Below are 21,557 nucleotides of genomic sequence, written 5' to 3' on the forward strand. Positions count from 1 at the left end.
TAAAGGTAATTTTGTGGTGGAATTCAATACACATATTTCCCTTGGTACTTGTGTATTCTTGTGTTTCCTTTTATGACAAGATTTGTGAAGCCATGCAATGGTATTAGAGTCGTTTGGCACTCTGGGGAGGTGGAGCAAGATGATACATAAACAACTCAAGGACCAACTAACTTCGATTGAGTTGATATTAGTGCTATTAAGTAAGAGATACAGAGGATACCAATATTGGAGAAGATAGTGGAGAAAATGTATGTAATACTAGTTGAGATGTATGAGGATCAGCAGAGACAACAAGGGTTATCGAAAGTCACCGGCACAAGCACAAGAAAAAGGAAAATGAAGATGGACGATGAGTAAGATGCTGGGGAAAGAACGAAGGAGGGAGATTCTTCCCAACTTCAGAAGTTAGGAATAGGGTAGAACTGAATCAGTTTTAAAAATTGCTAATGTCGATGTTTAATGGGGAAAATCTGAACATATGGTTTTATAGGGCGGAGCACTATTTCCAGAGCAAGGAAAGTTGAAGATCGCGATGATGAGCTTAGAAAGAAAGGGTTTAAGTTGGTTTCGATGGGCTAAGAATCGGCAAAAATTTAAACATTGAAAGAGCCAAAACCTAAATTATATCACGGCTTTCGTTGCGAGCAATAAAGGACCTTGTGTGCCTGATTCTTAGCCATTAAATAAGAGGGAAACATATCAAAATACTTGCAGGCATTCGAGACATTATTGGCGCCGCTACCGAACATGGCTGAATATATGTTGGTGAGTACGTTCACAATGGACTTGATCTAATAATACATACGAAAGTTTTTTCCGATGCGTGCTATGGTGTGGAAGATATGATGGACACGACCCATTTGGAATCAAGCCTGAACTGCCTAAATGGAAAGAACTTGTATGTCTACAGCTAGTGGCATAGCATAGCTTTACGCAACATCCCTCTAAGACTAAATAGTCCTTCTCCTAGGTAATCTACCTAATCCTAGAAGTCATCTTGTCGATGTGGAGTGACTCCTCAAAAGAAAGTTCAGTCAGAAAGCCTATCTCCCAAAACTAAGTGGAAGAAAGATACAGTTTTGCTTGCCCATAAGAAGACTTCTGATTCTTTCTGAGCAAGAAAGCTACCTGCTACTCTTCTGATAATTGCTTGGGGTAGTTGCTTGTGATAGCTTCCCCTTTGTGCCTTTTCCTTTGCTTTCTTCGAGCTACTTTCTTTCAATGATAGAATCCTTTTGATCCGACTCTTTCCCTAGCTTACTCTTTTCCTACGTCGGGAGGAAGCCTATCTTTTCCACTCGGGTTAGCCTATTAATAACTCGACTTCTTATCTAGTTGTGATTTCCCTTTCAGCTGTTCTTCTTTCAATATAAGTTCTTGTAGTTATGGCTCTTTCAGTTCTTCACTCTTGAAACTCTTTAATGTTTGGGGATAAACAAAGAGACTACAAGTACCAAGACAGAAGCCTTACCACCCCTACAAAGCGGTGAAGGAAAGAGTTTATCCTACACGAAAAGTTTAGACAGAGGAAGCCCACTTAACCAAGACCTACCTCTTTCATAGAAAGTGGCTGAATAGAATTGTTGTGGCATAAGTCACATAAGGTAGAAAGATTCCTCCCTATTATCTCATATATTCAAAATGCCTTACTAATACTAGTCAAGGATCAAAAGGACCAGTGAAGACAAATATTCTATCATATGGGGTTGACCTCCGATCGGATTGGACTCAAGTGGGCAAGGCAGGATCCCAACCCATTTCTCCCATCAAGCATCAGAGTCAACAGGCTTTCTATCTTTCTCATCCTTGAAAATCCAACTAGGAACTTCCCTTCAGGCTAGCTCCAATTGATCGATTGTAAAGGATATAGGGTGGTGTTGTTGATCATAGATCTTCTTTTCATTTTCAAATAGTGAAAGAGGGAAAGAGAAAGCCTACCATATGAATTTGACAAAATGAATGAGGATTAAGGACCTAGAGAAAAGGTATAAGATATTCTCGACCTACATTTGATTCTGACTCTTTATCCGTTACTGAGGAAGAAGTTGCAGCTTCAAAAGTGGCAGCTTCTCTTTGAAAGGGAGAGGCAGAAGCCAATAAAGAGGATGATCATAGACGTCCGTCCCCACCAGCACATCGAGTTCAGAGAAGGAGAGAAGATCACTAAGTTGGATAATGAAATTAACGAAAATTTCTTTTAGTTTCAGGGAAGGAGTTACCAGAAAACTCACTCTCATAACTAAGTGGGGAAAAAAGGTTCTTCCATCCACCCATAGGAAATTCATCCAACAAAGGAGTTACCACACGAACCACTCGGCTCTTGTCCGCTTTGAAATGACTCTTTATTAAGTTGCTTTAGTTGAAGCTCTTGAAGCAGAGGTCTTCTTCGATTATAGTATAACCTTCCTCTATTCCTCTTTCCCCAGGCCCAACCTACGGTAACTTAATTTCATCGAATCGAGCCTTGGAAAATTTTCTCCTTGCTGGAAGGGGAAGAACCTGAGGTAAATAAAAGCAATGCTCCAAAGTCTTCTAAAGAAGCTAAAAGTCAGAAGACGAGAGGCCTTCACCTACGATAGAGAAAAGGAAGAAAGAGCTTGAGTCCTACGAAGGGTCCAAAAGTTATAAAAACCTTTTCATTGCTTTTGAGAAGAAAGTCTAGCTTACAGTCTATAATATTCAAACTTTATTAATTGGGGATCCCACGGAGTTTCCTTACTCTAGTCATCAAAGATTGACATATAAGGGCTTCGAGTTAGACACCACACTCGTAAAGTTATAGGTCTCAGGATCTACGTGGAAAAAGAAAGTTTAAGTTCCAATAAGAGGTCAACCATAAATCAGTCCAACAACAAGAAAGTATCTCTAGGAAAGCTTATCAAAAGGACAGACTAGGGGTTCAAGCAAAAATTCCTTTCTTGCATGCAAAAATTCCTTTCTTGCATCTTACGGAGGTTATTCAATATTCTATACCAAAGGAGGAGGGTTGATATGAACCAAGCCACATCAATTATCAGGCCCCAAGGTCCCATTACAAGATCGGGAGCAAAGAAGCTATAACATGCTATGATCACTCATATGCAAGCATTGGTGAATTTGACAAAAACTGTTGTAGAAGATATTGAAGTACATTTTTTCGTGTTGTGTTTAGTTGAGCTTCAAGATAATGTGCATTAAATGCTAATGAACTACCTTTCCATTAGCAAAATTCAAGCTTAAATTATTTTATGGACGCTACAAACAATTTATATTTTTATTGTTTTGTTATTTGTTTATTTAAACCTTGTTTTCCTTTATTAGGAGAAGGTGAAGAATTGTAACTCATATAGGTTACTTAATTCTCCATAAGTCAGCTATTTATTAAGAGAAGGTGGAGAATTGTAATCCATGTAGGTTACTTAATTCTCTATAAATCAGCTATTTAAATTTATGTGTTTAGGTTTATGGTCTCAAGGCTATATAAAGGCCTCTTTTTCTTCCATGGTGGATTGATAAGTTAATGCATTGAATATTTTCTTTAGCTTTGTTGAGAGCAAAGTTTTCCATTTGCAATTTCTTGTATTTTTAGAATTTACATGCTAGGATCATTCAGGTGATATTAATCAAACCTCTTGTGAAGTGATTCGAATCTCGAGTTTAGAAACGAGTTTTCTTTACTCTTGATGTTGATCATCAAGGTAATCTTTTCAAAAATGTTTCCTTGGATTGATATCTTGTTGTCTAGGGGTTATTGAGTAATTAGATCTAAAATTATTGTGGACCAACAAGGTTGTTAGATTCAATTTCTCAAGGGTTTCTTAACAAGGATGAAACCTTTTGTTTGCACCTGTTTAGAGTCAATTAAATAAATAAGGCCGACAGGAAGAGATCATGCCTCGTGTCAACTTTCGTTTGTGCCTACTGCACCGCTATGTAGGTGACAGATAATCCTATGAGTAGTAGGTTCATATACCATATTTTGAATAAAGAAAGCAACTTCCAAGACCAAGGAATGGGGACGTGCACCACTTCTCTTTCTTCATTCCACTCAACGAGTGGCTCAATCTTCCAATTAGGATAGAAGAGGTTATGACTTTAAGCACATATCACTAACTTATCCTTTCTCACTTGGCTAATTCTCGAGCAGGAAATCTATGATTTGCACTTAGAGAACATAATTCTTTGCTCTTAAATCAAGGGAATTATCTTAACCATAAATAAGGGGGAGGTTTTTGACTCGTCAATAATGGACTAGGACGCCTTTTCTACTTTAAGGAGATGCCCACTATGCGGTTATCAGCTCGAACCTAGATTCAGAGTGGGATTGGGATTGGTGATCGCGGATCGATCCACCACGGTGCTATCCCAAGGATAAATGAGTCGGATTAGTTGAGAGATTGGATAGGTCTAATTGGAATAAGAAGGTATATGGATCGAAGTCGTATTGTCAGATGGAAGAGATCGAGTGAAATGAGTTCCCAACAGCAACATGTAAAGTTTCAGCCTAACACATTAAAAGGAGTATAATCGAAGATAAAAGACCAGAAAGGAAAAGGAAGAGAACCGACCGTGTTTATAACAAAGAGGCAGTCAGCGGAATGTCCCTTTTGAGTTCTCTTTTTTTAAGGAATCAAAGTCCTACCCTTTTTATAGGCCTACTCCTGGAGGGAAGAAACCTCCTTCTTTTCAAGTAAAGAAGACGAAGCGGGATAATAAAGAAGAAAGCTCAAAGGCCTTTTAATGGATTCATGATCCTAGGCTTTCTGTATCATATTAAGGATAGGTCAGACTCATTCATTCCAAAACTTATGTCCGACGTCCCATGGAAATAAGTTGTGGCATAATAATAGGATATGATCTTCCTTTTATTTCATTTCAAATTGTCGAACTTTGTTGTCCGATTTTTTTCTTCTTTTTCTTCCTTTCACTTCAAACCTATATATGTGATATAGTTATCGGTTATCAGTTTGATATAAAGCTTTATGTTTAAATATAATTTAAATATTAAAAATATGAATCCAGATTCATATTCAGAAGCTCGGAGTTGATGAAAATGGTCAAAGTTGTAAAAAGTCAAAATGTTGATTTTTTACTTTAAACAATCAAACTTTGACCAAATTTATAGTCAAATTTGATTTGAGTTTTGAAAAGATGAATACGGATTCATACTTTAGATATTGGAATTAGTTAAGATTGACAAAATGGTAAAAAGTCAAAATGTTGGCTTTTGATTTGAAAAAGTCAAATTTTGACTTTGACTTGAATGGTCAAATGACCATATTTCCTTTGGACTCAAGTTAGTGAAAAAATTTAATATTTTGTCTAATAATTCCACTAAAATTTAGGATAAGTAGCTACGTAAGAGTAAACACTTAACTCACTAAGTTTCCCTGGTAGTTATTGAAATGTTAGGTATTGAGATTTTATAAACTAATTACATGCATTTTTGCATGTAATTAGGTTATAAGTAGGCACCTTTTCACATGAGAAAAATCTTTTTGCCATTTTTGTGTAATTTTGAATTTCAAATTTTATAACAACCCATTTTTCTTTCCCAAATCTCAAAGCTAAAATCAAATCTCCAATTTTCATCTCTCTCGATTTCCTTCACATAGTGGTGGTCCTGGCTTCGAGTCAGTGAGGAGATTACGAGGATCGGGAGGCTTTGAAGGTACGTATTCGATAAACCCTAAATTTTCATTTAGGTAATTTATACATGTTAATTTCTAAATTGTTTAGACGTAATTAGAGTAAAATTGATTCGTAATTTTGGTTCGCATGTCTATCGATTTCCATCATTCCCGTTAGTGTAAAAGGCAAAAATCAAAGCCAATGAGTATAAAACTCATATTCTGCGGCTTACCTCATTTTCCTATATTCCATTTTATATTTAATAAGCATCAATTTGTAAGATTGACTTCATGTCTGCGAGGTATAAAACTTTACTTATAACATTGATGTTTTCCTTCTATCATTCTCACATTTCTTTCTCTGTCCATTCAATGTACATTTGATTGATTGTTTTCACAATGTAGAATTTTTTAACACTAGAGAATTTGATTGAATGCATTATAAGTCTTGTTTAGCTAAATACAATCATCAATACCTTGTCTTCTTTGAGAGAAAAGCTAAAGTATTGATTGTCATCACTTGACACATAAGGATCCATAATTTGCTAACTATGCACCGATGAGATTGTAGTAATATAATCTTGTCGTTGAATTTGTCCCTTGCATATATTATAGAAATGCACAATATGTGTTGCGAAAGCACCGAGAGGTTGCTTACTTTAATAAAAGACGAATTGCTTATGGTTCAAAGAAACATATAAGATACAAATCATAGCTCAACTTCAAGTATTTGGGTCCCGAAAGGCAAGCATGCGAGGTTGAAGTTAATAGATGTTTTATATCACCTCAACATATTAAACTCCCTTATTTTACATTTAATTAATTAAATATTCCTACACATCTATGCCTAATCACTAAGTTCATGCTACATTACATGTCATCGCCATGTCCGCCTTGCTGCTCCATTCGCACCATAGTGTAAATATTTAGGAAAATCATACTGCACATAGATTTTATACTGTATAGTCACTGCATAAGACTAGCACATGAGATAAATTCAAATAGGACACTAATTTCCTAAGTTTGTCCCTGTACTTACTAGGAAACCTATTTCTTCGCTTGCAGTTGGGCAAGAAAAAGGAAAACTTGTACCAAATGTAAATCATTATGAGTTTAGCAATATATAAGTAGGATTTGCACCTTTTATCGCATGATCCACCAAATTAATCGCACTATTAGAATTCATCATGTTATATCTATGAATGAATTTTGTAATGTATATTATGGAACAAACATCTATTATCACTATTGATGTTCACAAAGATGAAGTTCGAAAGGACACAACTAAAAGGTAGCCCTAACCTTTTGGTGGGATTTGAAGGATAAATAAAGTTCATTTGGACGGTATCATAGAATTGCTCATAAACTTTGGAGAACCTAATATTATGATAAAGATGACAAGTTATTTTGGTCGTAGATTGTTCAATCAACATACAATGCAATTTTGGGATGACCAAACTTTGCATGATTGAAAGGCAATTTCCTAAAACTATCATTAAACCATGAACTTTCCCACCATTAGAGGAATGTGACCGTGAGTAATTAAAGGAGAACAAAAAGTTCAAGAGATTATTACTTTGTTACATTACAGGAAAACAAATAAGAAGTCTAGTCGGATGAAGATTTAGGAGGTGAACATCCTTTTTCAGTTCTCTCAAGTGGGATATGAGAAGGCTTTCATTTAATTGTCACACCACATCCCAGAGCACCTCCTCACTAGGCTCGAGATATGGTGTGAAGTCAACCGACATCGTTCTTCTTCTAACAATACCTGTCAACCCTGCTTAAGTTGTAACTCTTACATATTAAACTTAGACATAAAATATGGAAAGAATAGTCTAAATTGTCACACCATATTGCATGCATGGAACGAGTCGTACAAAAATCTAATCAAACTTCTAACAGAGTAGGTGAATGCTAACAGGCACCAGAACCAGAATCTCTACCTGTAAAGGAATTAAACATTGAAAGGATGAACTATAAAGCCCCATGAGTGACAACTTTTAAAACAAAGCATGATAATGAAAACTTTGAGCAAAACATACATAAACTTAGCAAAGATTTTTTTTTTCAAACCTAGCTTTTAACTTTCTCTTTTCTTTCTTTTTTGTTATATACCTTGGACTCTTCATATCTATGGGACGAAACTCTATGCATGGAAGCTCTATCCCTCGATACAATACCTACAAGACGAAGCTCTAAGCAATAGTAGCACCCTATCTTGCTATAGCTATCATGAGATGGAAAATTTAGACGTTTGTAAAGGCCCTCATCTCTTACCTAGTCTATATGATGGAAACTGTAGGCATTTACTTGATACCTTTATCACACGACCTCTGTGCACAAGACAATCTCTCCCGTAGGGTTGCTATCAAATCAAAACATCTTATTATAGACTTAAGTATTTTCAGAAATCTCATGCTAAAACTTTAACTTTCTTAGTTAACACGCTCATGAAAAACTCTTGCAGTAAGCAAGTCTCAATTCTAGCTTTGCTTTAAATAATATTTTTTCTCAATTATATGCAAAAACTTAACATTCAAACACATTCTCATAAATCTCATGTTTTAAGAAACATTTCTCAAATCGAATGCTTTAGAACTTTAACTCAGTTATACTTTCTCATAACACATTTCTAAACTTGAAACTTATGCTTTTGTAAATAATTTCATAAATCTAGCATATTCAAATGCTTTAAACTCAAAGAATGCTTTAAAACACAAATTCTTTATTCAAACTTAGAAATTCATTTTAGTCACTCATAACTTTTGGCTAGATTATTGGTTTATAAATTTGCCTATTTCTTATTGCCTTGAAAATAACGAGAAAACATCAAGTTACTTTGGGTTCTAACTAAAGGAAGCTTCTTTAACTTCTTATCTTTTCCCTCTTCTACTCTAGAAAACTTTTTTTATTTTACTAATCTTGGTTTTGCTTGAACTCTTTGTGTGGTCTTAGCTTGCTCAAGATTAGATCTTCAAGTTTGCCCTAGCTCCTCATGAGCTCCTAACTGGTTTAGAGCCTAAAACAACAAGCCCTAATTTAGAAAGCTTGATCTTGAGTTTCTTAAAGAAAGAAGAAGAAACTTGAACTTACTTAGATATAAACCATAGGCTTTACTCTTGCTCTTTAGCTCAAGCTCACTAACATTCTTGCCTTTTTGGATGTCTCTTGATCGAACATCCCTAGCTGGAGCTTTTTTGAACTACCCTCTTCCTTGATTCCAACACTTACAAGAAAATTTCAACTCCTCTCTACTTCTTCCCTCTACTTTGCTCTTGAAGTGGAAATAGTGATAAATGGTGATAAATGAGAGAAATGAGGGTCTGTTGTCTTTAAAAACACTCATTGCGTCTGAAAAATGCTAACCTCGCACGATAAGAATTTCTAGAGATTTTTCACACATTTTCTTTTAATGATCTCGGTTGAGATTGACCCGAACTCGATTCGAGATCCACCCTCTTCTTGGTTGGGCATGTCCAAGATCATGTCCGAGAATCCTAGAATTTTCTTTTTCTACTTCCAATCTCGGCTAAACACAACCGCGAGATGGCTCGAGATCCAACTAAACACTCTTCTGTTTTCCATCTTGGGCAGCCACAACCCCGAGATATCCCGAGAGCACAACTTTAAACTTTTTTATTTTTCATTTCGGGCTACAATGGCCTCGAGATAGCACCGAGATTTGCTTTCCATGTTTCCATCTCAACCAAGATTACTTAAGGTTTGACTCGAGATTCTCATTTTTGTCTTTTCCCTTCCTCTTCTCTCAACCGAAATAAACCAAGTTTTAGCACCTTTGTTCCGAGATCTGGGCAAAACTCTTAATCTCTTTTCAACTTCTTAGCAAACAAAGGGATAGAAGATAAAAGTATTGATGGAAAAAAAACACAAGAGAAACATACAGCGGAAGACTAGGATCATGCTTTACTCTATATGCATCTAAACGATTTAGAAATTAACATGCTGTCACTAAACGATAGACCTAAACGAAGAATATAGAAGGTAAACGATGAGCTTACCTTTGTAGATCTCAACTTCTTCTTCGTTTCAAAACTTATTCTCTACTTGAAGATCACGAGCAAAGGACAACCACTATGTTGACCTACTAATCTCAGGACTAAGAACCGAGTTATGGGACGTTTTTATGAAGGATATCTTAGAGAGATGGAAGGAGAAAGGTGTATCGTTTAGAGGTTTTTCATGAGATTTTCATCATCATCTTCTCATTCTGTAAAATGGAAGTTTATATCGAAAATTACATGCAAAATACATGTAAATTTCTTTTATGAAATCTCAACACCTAATTAATCCATTAACCCTTAATAGAATTAGTGGCTTATAAGTTTATTATAAGCTGTCACATTTCCCACTAACATTTAGTAATGAATATATTAGTCAAAGGATAATTTAGTCATTTGACCAATTAAGTCAAAGTCAAACTTTGACTTTTCTTAGTCAAAAGTCAACTTTTTAACTTTTTGCTATTTTATTCGTCTTGACTAATTCCAACCACTCGAGTATGAATCTGCATTCATTTTTCTAAAATTCAAGTCATATTTAAATATAAATTCGGTCAAAGATTTGTCTTTCAAAGTGAAAAGTCAACATGTTGACTTTTACAACTTTGACCATTTCAAAACTTTCCAAGCTTCTAAATATGAATCAATATTCATATTTATTTAAATAATATTTAAACATAAAGCTTGAAGTTTATATTTATCGACTTATATCATCTACACTTGTCGATTTCTCTCTTTTTACCTAATTTGAACAATTCGAGTTATTCCAACATATTGTTCTTAGTTGAATCCATATGAGCTAGTAGCGGAACCTAATGGACCTATAGATCATAAGCCCCAATGATTCGAGATTAACTGGCTAAGCTCTTTTAGACCAACCTTAATCAACATTCGTTAACTAAAGAGTCATTCCACTAAAGACTCTTAGTTGCACTCCCCTCACTATAGATATATTTCTATCCACCTGATATAACCATGATGAGTAAGTTGATCCTTCACAGGTTGTTTGTAATATTGGCTGGGTCAAAATATCGTTTTACTCCCGAGATTACATCTTGCTTCTTAAGACCCACTGATCTTTTATTGAACAATTGGTTTAAAGTCCAACCTACAAAACCTAAATCCTTCTCGGGCTAATGATAAGGTGGGGCCCCTTATTCAAGATTTGGATTCAGTCCTTAAGGGAACAACCCATCTAATATCCCAGAAGTGGGTAGGAGTGAATTCCGTCTTGCACGCTATGTCCTTAGTTATCAACTCGGTCTTATCCCTGAAATGGGAGACTTATTGGGCCAGCGATGATGAGCTGCCATCACCTATGCGGATCTAAGGATACTACCGAATGAATAGAAGTTCATAGTTAGCTTAGGATTAAGATCAAGTTATCTAGGTTATTATAATTAAAATAGTCAGTTTATAGTTTACGGCGTTATAACTAAAAGTGACTATTTCGTGGTTTTAGTCTTATGCAAACCATTTACATAGGACGCCCCCACTCCCATGTCTCTACATGAACGATTCAGGATTACATCGTTTGTACTAACTACGGAGCGGGCTGCATCCATAGTGTTTTTCCAGAATAAGGTGCCCAACTTTATTCATACACTATAGACTATTTGGGCTATTAACTCGAACTTAATCCATGTTTACGTCTCTACATAAAGTTCAAGTGTATTGACAAATTTAGTAAAATAGCCTCGGGATTTAATTTATTGGTTTTGAGATTATAACATTCAATAATAAACTTATTGAAACAAATAACAAAGTACGAGTTTTAGGACATAAATTCCAACAAGTATTACATAAATTGTTGTCAGTAGTTCTTAATTTCGATTTATAGTTTATTATTTTTAAGCATACTCAATCATAATGAAAATTGAGTGTATTTGTATATATATATATAATTTTATTTGGATTATATAAGGGAAATTATTGTAAATGCTAGTTGAAAACGTTTACAAAAAAATAGTGACATAAATAGACTTTTATCATTTTCTATTAACTATAGAATATGAAATTCTATGGGGTCTTTTAAAACATATAAAAAGCGGCAAAGTATTTACATTGTATAGAACAATTCCGAAAATGAAAAAAGTCCAGATGCCTACCGTGTAAAATACAAAAAATGTCCCGTCAACAATGCGCGTAATATATTTGGTAACACGATTTGGTACACGATCGTTTAATTAATTGTATACACGATCGTTTAGATTTGGCTACCCCAAATCTAAACCATTTGTTTTTCAAAATTTGGTATACGATCGTTTAGATTTGGGGTTCCAAATCTAAAAAAAAAAAAAAAAAATTAATTTGGTATATGATCGTTTAGATTTGGTTACACGATCGTTTACATTTGGTTACACGATCATTTAGATTTGGATACACGATCATTTAGATTTGGGGCTCCAAATCTAATTTTTTTTTCAAAATTTGGTATACAATCGTTTTGACTTGGCTACACGATCGTTTAGATTTGGATTTTTTCTTCAAAATTTGGTATAAACGATTTTTTCAATATTCTTTATACACGATTTTTTCAATATTCTTTATACACGATTTTTTTCAATATTCTTTATACACGATCTTTTAATTTTGGTTACTCTAATTTAAATGTCTAACCAATTTTTTCAATATTCTTTATACACCATCTGCGTAAAAAAGAAAAAAAGAAAGACGATTTTTTTCAATATTCTTTATATACAATCTTTTAGTTTTGGTTACTCTAATTTAAATGTCTAACCAATTTTTTCAAGATCCTTTGCACACGTAAAAAAGAAAAGAAAGAAAGACAATTTTTTTTCAATATTCTTTATATACAATCTTTTAGTTTTGGTTACTTTAATTTAAATGCCTAACCAATTTTTTCAAGATTCTTTATACACCATCTGTTTAAAAAAAAAAAAAGACGATACAATGCATGTAGTGAATGAAAAAAAGAAAAAGAAGAAGAAACATGAATAAAAAGAAATAGATTTGGTTAGCCAAATTTAAAAAAAAAAAAAAAAGAAGAAATCGCATGAAGAGTACAGAGGAAGAAGACGATAAAAAATCGCATAGAGGAGAAAAATATAGAAGAACAAATCTGGAATATTTAAAAAATGGCTAAATTTATGGATTTCGTTACATGAACCGTAAATATTTCATTAGTTTGCTATATTTAGGAAAGTTTCCTAAATTTCATTATATTTTATAATTATTTTGGTTCATTATGTTTTATTTGAAAATGTCTCATTATAGAATTTGTAAATAATTTTTAAAAATATGCTTATGTTAAATGCATATGGGTCGAATTCAATAAACTTCAAAATATAAAGGGCACCGGGGATATGACTATTCTAAAACTATAATGACCACCTCATGCTTTAGTAAATATTATTTTGTAATCTCTGATTAGCTACATTCAACACTATTCAAAACCCTCATTTGCTACATTATTTATTTTTTTGCTATAATTTTTACTATTTTATATTCATCAATTTTTATTATTTGATATTTGATAAATTAAAAAAGTTTACACCTTACAAACATACTATTATAATCTAAACTAAAATAATTTACACTCTTAAGATAAGCTAGTAAGCTCTACGAGGGACATAGATAATGTTTGGAAGAAAACATAAGTTTTTCAAAAGAAACCACTTTTCAACACATAAACAATATTTGAAGTCCATTTTCATATAACTTAATGTAACTTTCTGAAATCAATTTTCTTCCTTGGCACTGATAATGAGCCAATCACCAAAAGCAACATATGTCAAAACCTTATCAAATTCGGAGATGTACACCGCTAGGTCAGACACAACTCAACGGATCCAAGTCCTAAATGTGTACAACAACTTAACACACTCAGGCAATAAGATGGATAACACTTTCAGTTTTCCATGGCAGGCACATCTCACGCCGTCAATCCTACTAAGGTGGACACATCTCAACGCCTAGCGATCGGTCATCTATGCACACAAAGCTCAAAGTTTCGTCGTGGGTATCATATCAAATAGTTTTAAAACACCAGTTTCAAGAAAATATTTCAAAACACATTTTAAAAACTTTACATTTTATGCTATACATCTTTTAATTCATTTTTGCTTGAAGGGTAAACTCACAACTAACTCCACTTCTCTTTCCAGCTTTTCTTCTTCCTCAGCATCGTCTCAACTTCTTCTTTACTCTAGTAGCACTTCTATATTCCCTCAATCTCTTCTTTTTCGTCCTTTAAAATGAGCACATCCTCCTCTATGTATACCTTTCTTCAAAATTCTTAGTCAACACTTAGCCCTTATCTTGCCGCTACCTCCTACTAGACCTCGACAAATGTTAGTCTTTTGACATATCTTCAGTTTAACATACCTTAATCTCACCACCTCAAGTCCAAAATCCCAGTTATACAACATCTGTCTCTTTTCCACTCTTCTCTTTAGGCAACCAACTTCTCTACCCCAAAATCTCTTCGCGTCTAAAACTTCAATGCCTAACTCATTGGCAACCACTTTCAACGTCAATACCTCAACTTTCCTTCCAAAAGTTCACTTTATTTCTTATTCCCATCAATAATGTCTTCCTTGCCTCACCCCCACTTCACCGCCTCATCCTTGGTACCAACTCTCAATGCAGACAGACACTACATATTGTAATTCTTGTTCTTTCTATTCCATCTTAGTACTTTACTAGCAATCATATTATCCTTGGTTGTCTGGTAAACTTTTCATTGATTGTTTAATTAGAAGCTTTTGATTACCATGCAATACATGACATATAATTATATGTTAATCATTAAGAAGAAAAAGGTTAGGTTAGCTTGTAAGTTAAGAGTCAACATCAATGAGCATTGGTTAATCGATCTAGAGGGAATCAGTTATATATTTATCCTAGTGTAGTCCTCCAACTTAACTTGGTAGCAGCATGCATGTTTAGTATGTTTTCCATCTTATTAGGACAATTAATTAGTTTATTCAAGCAAATTGGCTAGGCCTAGACAAGAAGTTAAACCAATTTTTGTGTTCAATGATCAAATGGACCAATTAGGAAAAACTCCAAAACAAATCCAAGCTAAGTCATTATTTCATAGTATTTCTCTTTGATTGATTTCCTTTTATGAAAATTTACAAATTTACTTTTCTTGCATTCAAATCAAATCGACCCCCTTGATTACCTTGAGGCCGTAAGCATTCTAACTGAGAAATTAAAGGTTTCTTGTAGACGTGACTCGTACTTCGACTATTACATAATTAAAAAGGAACAAAACTTCACTTGGTCCTACTAGAGAGTTCGACATCGTTCGATGTAGCTTCTAGTAGAAACAAAGCTTATTTGCACAATATTTTCCCTAAATGAAGTACTCTCATTCAAATAATTTGTTAGTATTGGTTTTTTGTTCCTTTTATTTCTCACCAACCTCAAGCTTGATTTGTCTTCTACTCATCGTAGTGGGTGTGTTGATTTTGAAATTATCAAATGCAACAAACTAAATTCAAAGTTTGCTCATCCACTCTCTTCCTTCATTAAAAAGTTTCACTGCAACTTTAACAATCTCCAAAAAATTGAAACATAACATAATCATTTGGAGTTTTCTCTTCATGAATGGAAGACACCACTTTCAAAGACAAAGGGAGTTTTGAAACCACTTACAAAGACAAAGGCAGCAAAATTGGAGGCGGGCGACGCACGACGACAACTGATGGATACTTTTTGCGTGGAGACTAAAAATTTGAGGAAAAGGCTTATGTGGAGAGAAAGATTAGAGGAAGATAGATGAGAGAACAATGAAGATATTTTAGGAAAAGGGAAATCTTTAAAAAAATGGGTTTTTTTTTAGAAAGAGGAAAATAGGGGAAATCTAAAAAAGAAGGGAGAAATTGTGTGTGTTTTAGTAATAGTAGCACTAACTTTTTCAATTTTTCAAACCTAGCAAGTTTTTGAGTTTGATTGATATTATCTATTTTGAACTTTTAATTATTCCAACTTTTAATTATTCTAAAACTGCCATCTTCTCCCTCATTCTTCTCTTCTCTCTTCTGTTTCTTTTTTTTAGGTTTTTCCTTTTTGCTTGCTTCTCCTTTTTGCTTGCTTCTCTTTTTCTCCAACATTCTTCTTCATTTTTCTTCTCTCTCTCTTTTGTTTCTTTCTTTTAGGTTTTTCATTTTCACATACTTCCCTTTTTATCGTCTTCTTCTCCTTTCCTATCTGCTCTTCCATTCTCTCTTACGGGGAAAACAATTTGTTTCTTTAATTATGTATGTATTCTTCTCCATTTTTTAAAACCATAATCTTTCTTTCTTATATTTATGTACGTATTTCTCGAATTGGTAAGGGGGTTTGATCATCATCTTTTCCTTCTTCCTCTTCTGTGAATTGCTCATGTTTATTATTTATTAAAATTAAGGCTATGATTTGTGCTTCTGTTTCGTGTGTGCAACGTTTGTTCATGGATATGTCATGTTAAGTTTTAAGTGAATGACTTAATAGGCGATTATAATAGAAATACGTGATAAAAGGTGTCTTCTTATCTATGCGTTGCTGATTTCTAAATGATAAACATGTAGTATAAGTTTCCTCTCGCTTGCCAAAGTATAAGCGAAGCGAGAGATTTTCATAGGTAAGTCAAGGTTGAACATAGGAAATTTCTATCAAACCTTAGTTCTAAAGTCTACTTCTCATCTAGACAGTATACAATTTCTATACAGTATAAAGTAAATATATGATTGTGTACTAAATCTACTATCTATACTAAAGATTCTGTAAAAGTTGATAAGTGGTGTGTATATGGAGATTGAACTAACTTGTGTTTAGAAAGTGTGAAGGAATGTCTCCGCGTCATTAGGCGATTGGGCCATGCGATAGTCCTTAATGTGATAACTATTACTTAATCATCTTTTAATTAAGGCGAACACTTCTTAGTGTCCAAATGCCACACTTACTCACTTCTTTGTGTCCAAATGCCACACTTACTCGTCTCTTAAGATGCAAATGATAAAGAGTGATTAGGCGATGGCTATCTAGAGTTCGTCTCTTGTAAGGGTCACATTACCTCTCTCGGTGGTAAGTTACAACACTTGTTCTCCTTTCAGAATACAAATGATGGGGGTTTAATCGTCAGGCTTTCTGCATGCGTTTAGCCATGTTCTTACTGCTTAGTCTCTCAAGTAGTTAGCAATAAGCACTAGCCAAGCGATGGAGTGAACTCAGTTAAACGCATTGAACCTTATAAGTTAGATCTCTTATCAAGAGCTCATCACAAGCATAAGATACTTATAATACTTTAATAGATGAATAGTAAAGAAACAATAGATTAAAAGGGAATAAAGTTATAATGTATGAAAGAATCTAGGTCGTATGACCATGTACAATATAAACATTAACATTACGATGAAAGAACAAAAATGGAAAGTAAGAAAAGGGAACCGAGTTGCAGAATGTCTAAGCATTCCTTGGCTCTTTTACAAGTTAGGAGGAAGAAGATGATGGATTCTCTCTCTCTCTCTAAGCTCTCACCTACAAGTTTGGCTGGAGAAGAGGGAAGATCTTTTAAAGAAGGCGGAAAGGCTAGTCCTTTCGATCGACTCTCATGGAGCTCTCTAGGTTTTGGTCCATTCAGACCAAACAAGGTTACATGGTAAGGAAGGAGACTTTATACAGACTACTTTAGACGAAAAATTTCTATTCTTCTGAACATATCAGCGCTGATTGTAGTAATGTCTAGTCCCATTCTTGTCTGCCAGTGAATCTTCACCGCATGATGATGTGGTTCCTCGCTTAGGGATATTTAATCATTAGACAAGCTTCCTATCGCAAAGCTTTTGCATGCGCTTCTCTTATAATTCTCCATGTCTTCTTTTCTTTATAATTCTGCGATAAAACACTAAAAAGTGGGATAAAACAGGCATGTGATTTATGCAAGTTATATTCTCTAATGTTTATGGAGTTACGTTAGAAGCTACGTGTTTTAACACATTATCTTGCGTTTCGATTCCATTGTTTTACCTAAAAGGTCATAATAACTTGTATTTCTACAAGTTATCAAGTTTTTTCTTCCTCATCTTTTTTATTTGTTTCTCATCTCTTTTATCGAAATTGGTAAGAGAGTTTTGTTTATTTACTTTTAGTTTTTCTTAATTTGTATTAGTTTTGTATATCAGTGATATTATGTACTTATTATGTATATTAGTTTAATACACTTACTACGTGTTTTTTATTTTTCCAAAATTGTTACAGTTCATTGTAGTTATGGTTAACCTTGCACTAATTATTTTTCATAGTGGTCAATGGGATGAGTGACAGTGCAATGTGGGATTACAAAATAAATTGTGTTTTCATTCTTTTGTGAACTTGATACGTATTGAAATTTAGGTTGAGTCATGTATTGAACTTTTAGTTTTGTTGCCTATAGGTAGTAATGTAAACCTCGAACCTTAAGGAACTTGGATTTTTCAGAAAAAAGTTTGAAATGATGATTTCAATGAAGTAAAGATGAGAAAGTAAGCTTAAGAAGAATTGGTTTTAAAGTTAAAGGGGAGTTGAATTGAAAGAAAAAAAAAAAAGGGAAATTTGGATACAGTCCATGGCGTAGGCATTTTGGGCATGTTGAGTAGCCAAAATGGAGGAAATAATCTCTAAAGAGGTTATCTTGGTGTTTTGGACATAGGCTAGGCGACAAGCTAGTGTTATATGTATGGCTGAGAAGGTTAAAATAACCTCATGTGTGCTTGGCGAGATGGCCTTAGGCTAGTCGAGAAGACATGTCTTGGAGGTTAGTTGGGGCATTTTGGCTTGGCAAGAAGGCTTATTTAGATGTTTGTTTGGCAAGACTATGCGAGATGAGGTTAGCGGGCTTGTCAAGTGAGATCAGCAAGGCGTTTTGTTTGATGTTTAGCACTTGGGCATTTTGGTTAGGCGAGATGATGAAGAGTTGGAGTTGGTGAAGTGCTTTACAAATGCCATATGCATGCTTAGGTTAAATTTCGGCAAGTAGGAGCTGTCAAGAACTTTTCATGCATGGTTTAGTATAAATAGGTCACTTCAGATTGTATTTTCTCTCAATTTACTCGTGCGTGTTAGCTAAAATTGGTCTCAAAAGTTCTAAACCTGAGTCTATTTTCTAATATGAGGTTGCTGGTTCATTTTGACAAAATAAAGACTGTGTTTGCGTTGAAACAAGAGAAAAAGGTCATTCTCGGGAGAAATCTGAGCAGTCTTCACTTCAAGGAGGCTATAGAACTCCTTACAAAGAGTCATTGGCTGAAAGTTTGAGGTAAACACGTTAAGCCAATTTGCAATAGCTTCGTAGACCGTATTTTCATTTGAGTTGTAGATTTTAAGATATTAAGATCTAAAGTAAAGGTAAGGTTCTGGCTGAAAAAGTAAGTTCTGGGTAGTGTGGGTGGTTGGTCGAATGTCAAGGGTTTCTGGGCGAGATATGCGTGCGTTTTGGGTTAAAAGAGGTTATTTTGGGCATTAGGAGTGTGTTAGAGACATAGCTTGCAGCAAGATAGGCCATGTGCATGGGTGCACTGCCAGGCAAGTGCATGGCAAGCATTTTTTCAATCGAGATCAACTGTTTCTCACTAATATTCTGATTGCATCCAGAGTGTGCACTAAGCTTGTTTCTCTAGTTCTCTTCAAAGACTTTAACTTAATCATTTTTTTTTTTGCCATTTGACTATATTCTGATAAAATCTGTGATTTCTCCTATTTTCAATTGGCATCTACATCAACAGAAATCTGAGTTTCTCTAGATTCTAATGGAATATGTTTGTGAAAGTAGAACGAAGGAGTAATCAATTCGCCTACACCTCTCACACATCCTCGGTGTTCAGGTGTCCCCAAAGCTTGAGTTAAAATATCATTTGAAACACTATTTGTTTTATCAACATCTTTCCGGAGTTTATCCTATAATATGAACAAATAATTAAAAATTTGTTTGTTACAAGTTGTAAATATGCCTCAAACATATAAAATGCTAGTAATCAAATTTACTTACGATTTTCCTTACAATCTCTTCAACTTCTTTATTCATAAATTCTTCGTCTTTACCCACACGAGCATGTTTCCAAAGGGTAGCTCGATCGATCGATGGTGGTAATTTTCCTTCTTTTTTCTACATGTATACACATAAATTAAACATTAAATTTGATAAACATAAAATAATATTGTGCATATATAGTAATATAAACTTACCAACTCTTCTCCCAAATTTGCGTAGCCTTTGCGAGACGTTTTATGGTTATATTTGTAATTCTTGTATCTCTCTTTTTGCATGTTGCTACGTTTTTGTATCATACACATAACACAAGTCAATGATGCATTGATATATGTAATTATTGAAACATGAAATAAGTCACAGCACTCACCAAAAAATCTTCACTCATGGATAGTGATACAAACGTTTCCCAATCAGATAGATCAATAGTAGGGTAGTTTGGTGGGGGAAATTTTAAGCATTCTGCTTCATCTATATATGAAAAAATATAATTGTTTCTCAAAATACTTTTGAAATTTCTGAATGCACTTCTAGCTTTTTTCAAAATATCTTTCTTGGACTTTGTGTTTGTTACAAATAATTTATGAAAATGACAAAATAACATATGTAAAAATAACATCATATCTCAATATATTAATTTAAGAATAAAAGATACTTACCTGAATGCAAACATAAATTTTATCTTTTAATTCTAACGACACGTCTAACCATGAAGCATATGTAATCGGAATGTTATTTCGAACGCATGTCCCGATGTAACTCACCATTTGAGTTGTATTTTCACCAATCTATTCACCATGTTCATTGTAGTCAACAACCAATCGTTTTGAATCAGAGCTAATTTATGTCAAATGAATCATCGTGGTAGGACCACGCATACTGCTTTGACTAGATGTCTCTAAAACAACCTGAGCTACATCCTCGTCGGCTCCAACTGAGAGGTGGTCATCACTACTACAGTTCATTAGTACCTAACCTGTCATGAAAATAAACATTATTATAGAGTCAATAACATAATAAACATTATTATAGAGTCAATAACATTCATAAAGAATAAGAAAAATAATAACAAACTTTACCATCTATTATTCATTTTCATTTAGTATCCACATACCATCACAATCAGTTCACATGTAGTTTGAATCATCTTCGTCGTTCATTTCCTCAAACACATTTATAGGAACATTGTTAAAACTGATACAATTTAAGCTTATATCCCCTAACTCATCATCATTAATATGATCCTCGTATTCTCTATTGGGAGGATTCAACACAACATGCCATTGGGAATCACTTGGATCTTCAAGAAAAAATACTTGTTTTGCTTGTGATGCTAGAATAAAAGAATCTATCTTATGACCAATACGGTTAAGATTAACTAATGTAAACCCCAACTCATCTGTTCTGACACTGCTAACACTGTCAACCCAGTTACATTTAAACATTATAATTTTAAACTGAATATAGTTTAACTCCCAAATCTCTTGGATCACACCGTAAAACGACATGTTTGTCATTATAGGATCTTTATCCTTTGCACTAGATATCTACATCGTATTCGCTACTAAACATACACCATTATTCTACACATTACGAACACAATCACAATGCTCTGTACTATAACGAATACCATTTATAACATAACTAAAGTAAGTTATCACACTAGGTGAAGGACCATGTGATATCCATCTCAATGTATCAGATATTGTGTTGTTTGGTAACTCAAGTTCTGTAGCAACCTAAAAATCATAGTCATGTAAATATAAATTAGCAAGACTTTTTTTACAAAGTAACTAAAACAAAATAATTGAACATCGTTAGTTATATACTTGGCTACGTATCCAGGAAATAAAACATTGATTGTGCTTATCTTATAGCCATTTTAGATGTTTTTCCTTTGATGAGTAGACTTTTTTCAAATGATCCATATGTTTCCTACAAAGTTATTGTATC

General features: G+C 34.1%; 1 long non-coding RNA gene across 1 annotated transcript; it reads right to left on the reverse strand.

Moving 5' to 3' along the window:
* Positions 1-6,976: 6,976 nt before the first annotated feature.
* On the reverse strand, positions 6,977-15,514 carry LOC127149668 (uncharacterized). Its single transcript, XR_007821391.1, has 2 exons — positions 15,257-15,514; positions 6,977-7,555 (listed from the first exon to the last, which is right to left on the reverse strand). It is a non-coding gene; the product is annotated as an uncharacterized LOC127149668 (long non-coding RNA).
* Positions 15,515-21,557: the final 6,043 nt, after the last annotated feature.

The sequence above is a fragment of the Cucumis melo genome, chromosome 6, assembly GCF_025177605.1.
Source record: "Cucumis melo cultivar AY chromosome 6, USDA_Cmelo_AY_1.0, whole genome shotgun sequence".
Classification (NCBI taxonomy): Eukaryota; Viridiplantae; Streptophyta; class Magnoliopsida; order Cucurbitales; family Cucurbitaceae; genus Cucumis; species Cucumis melo.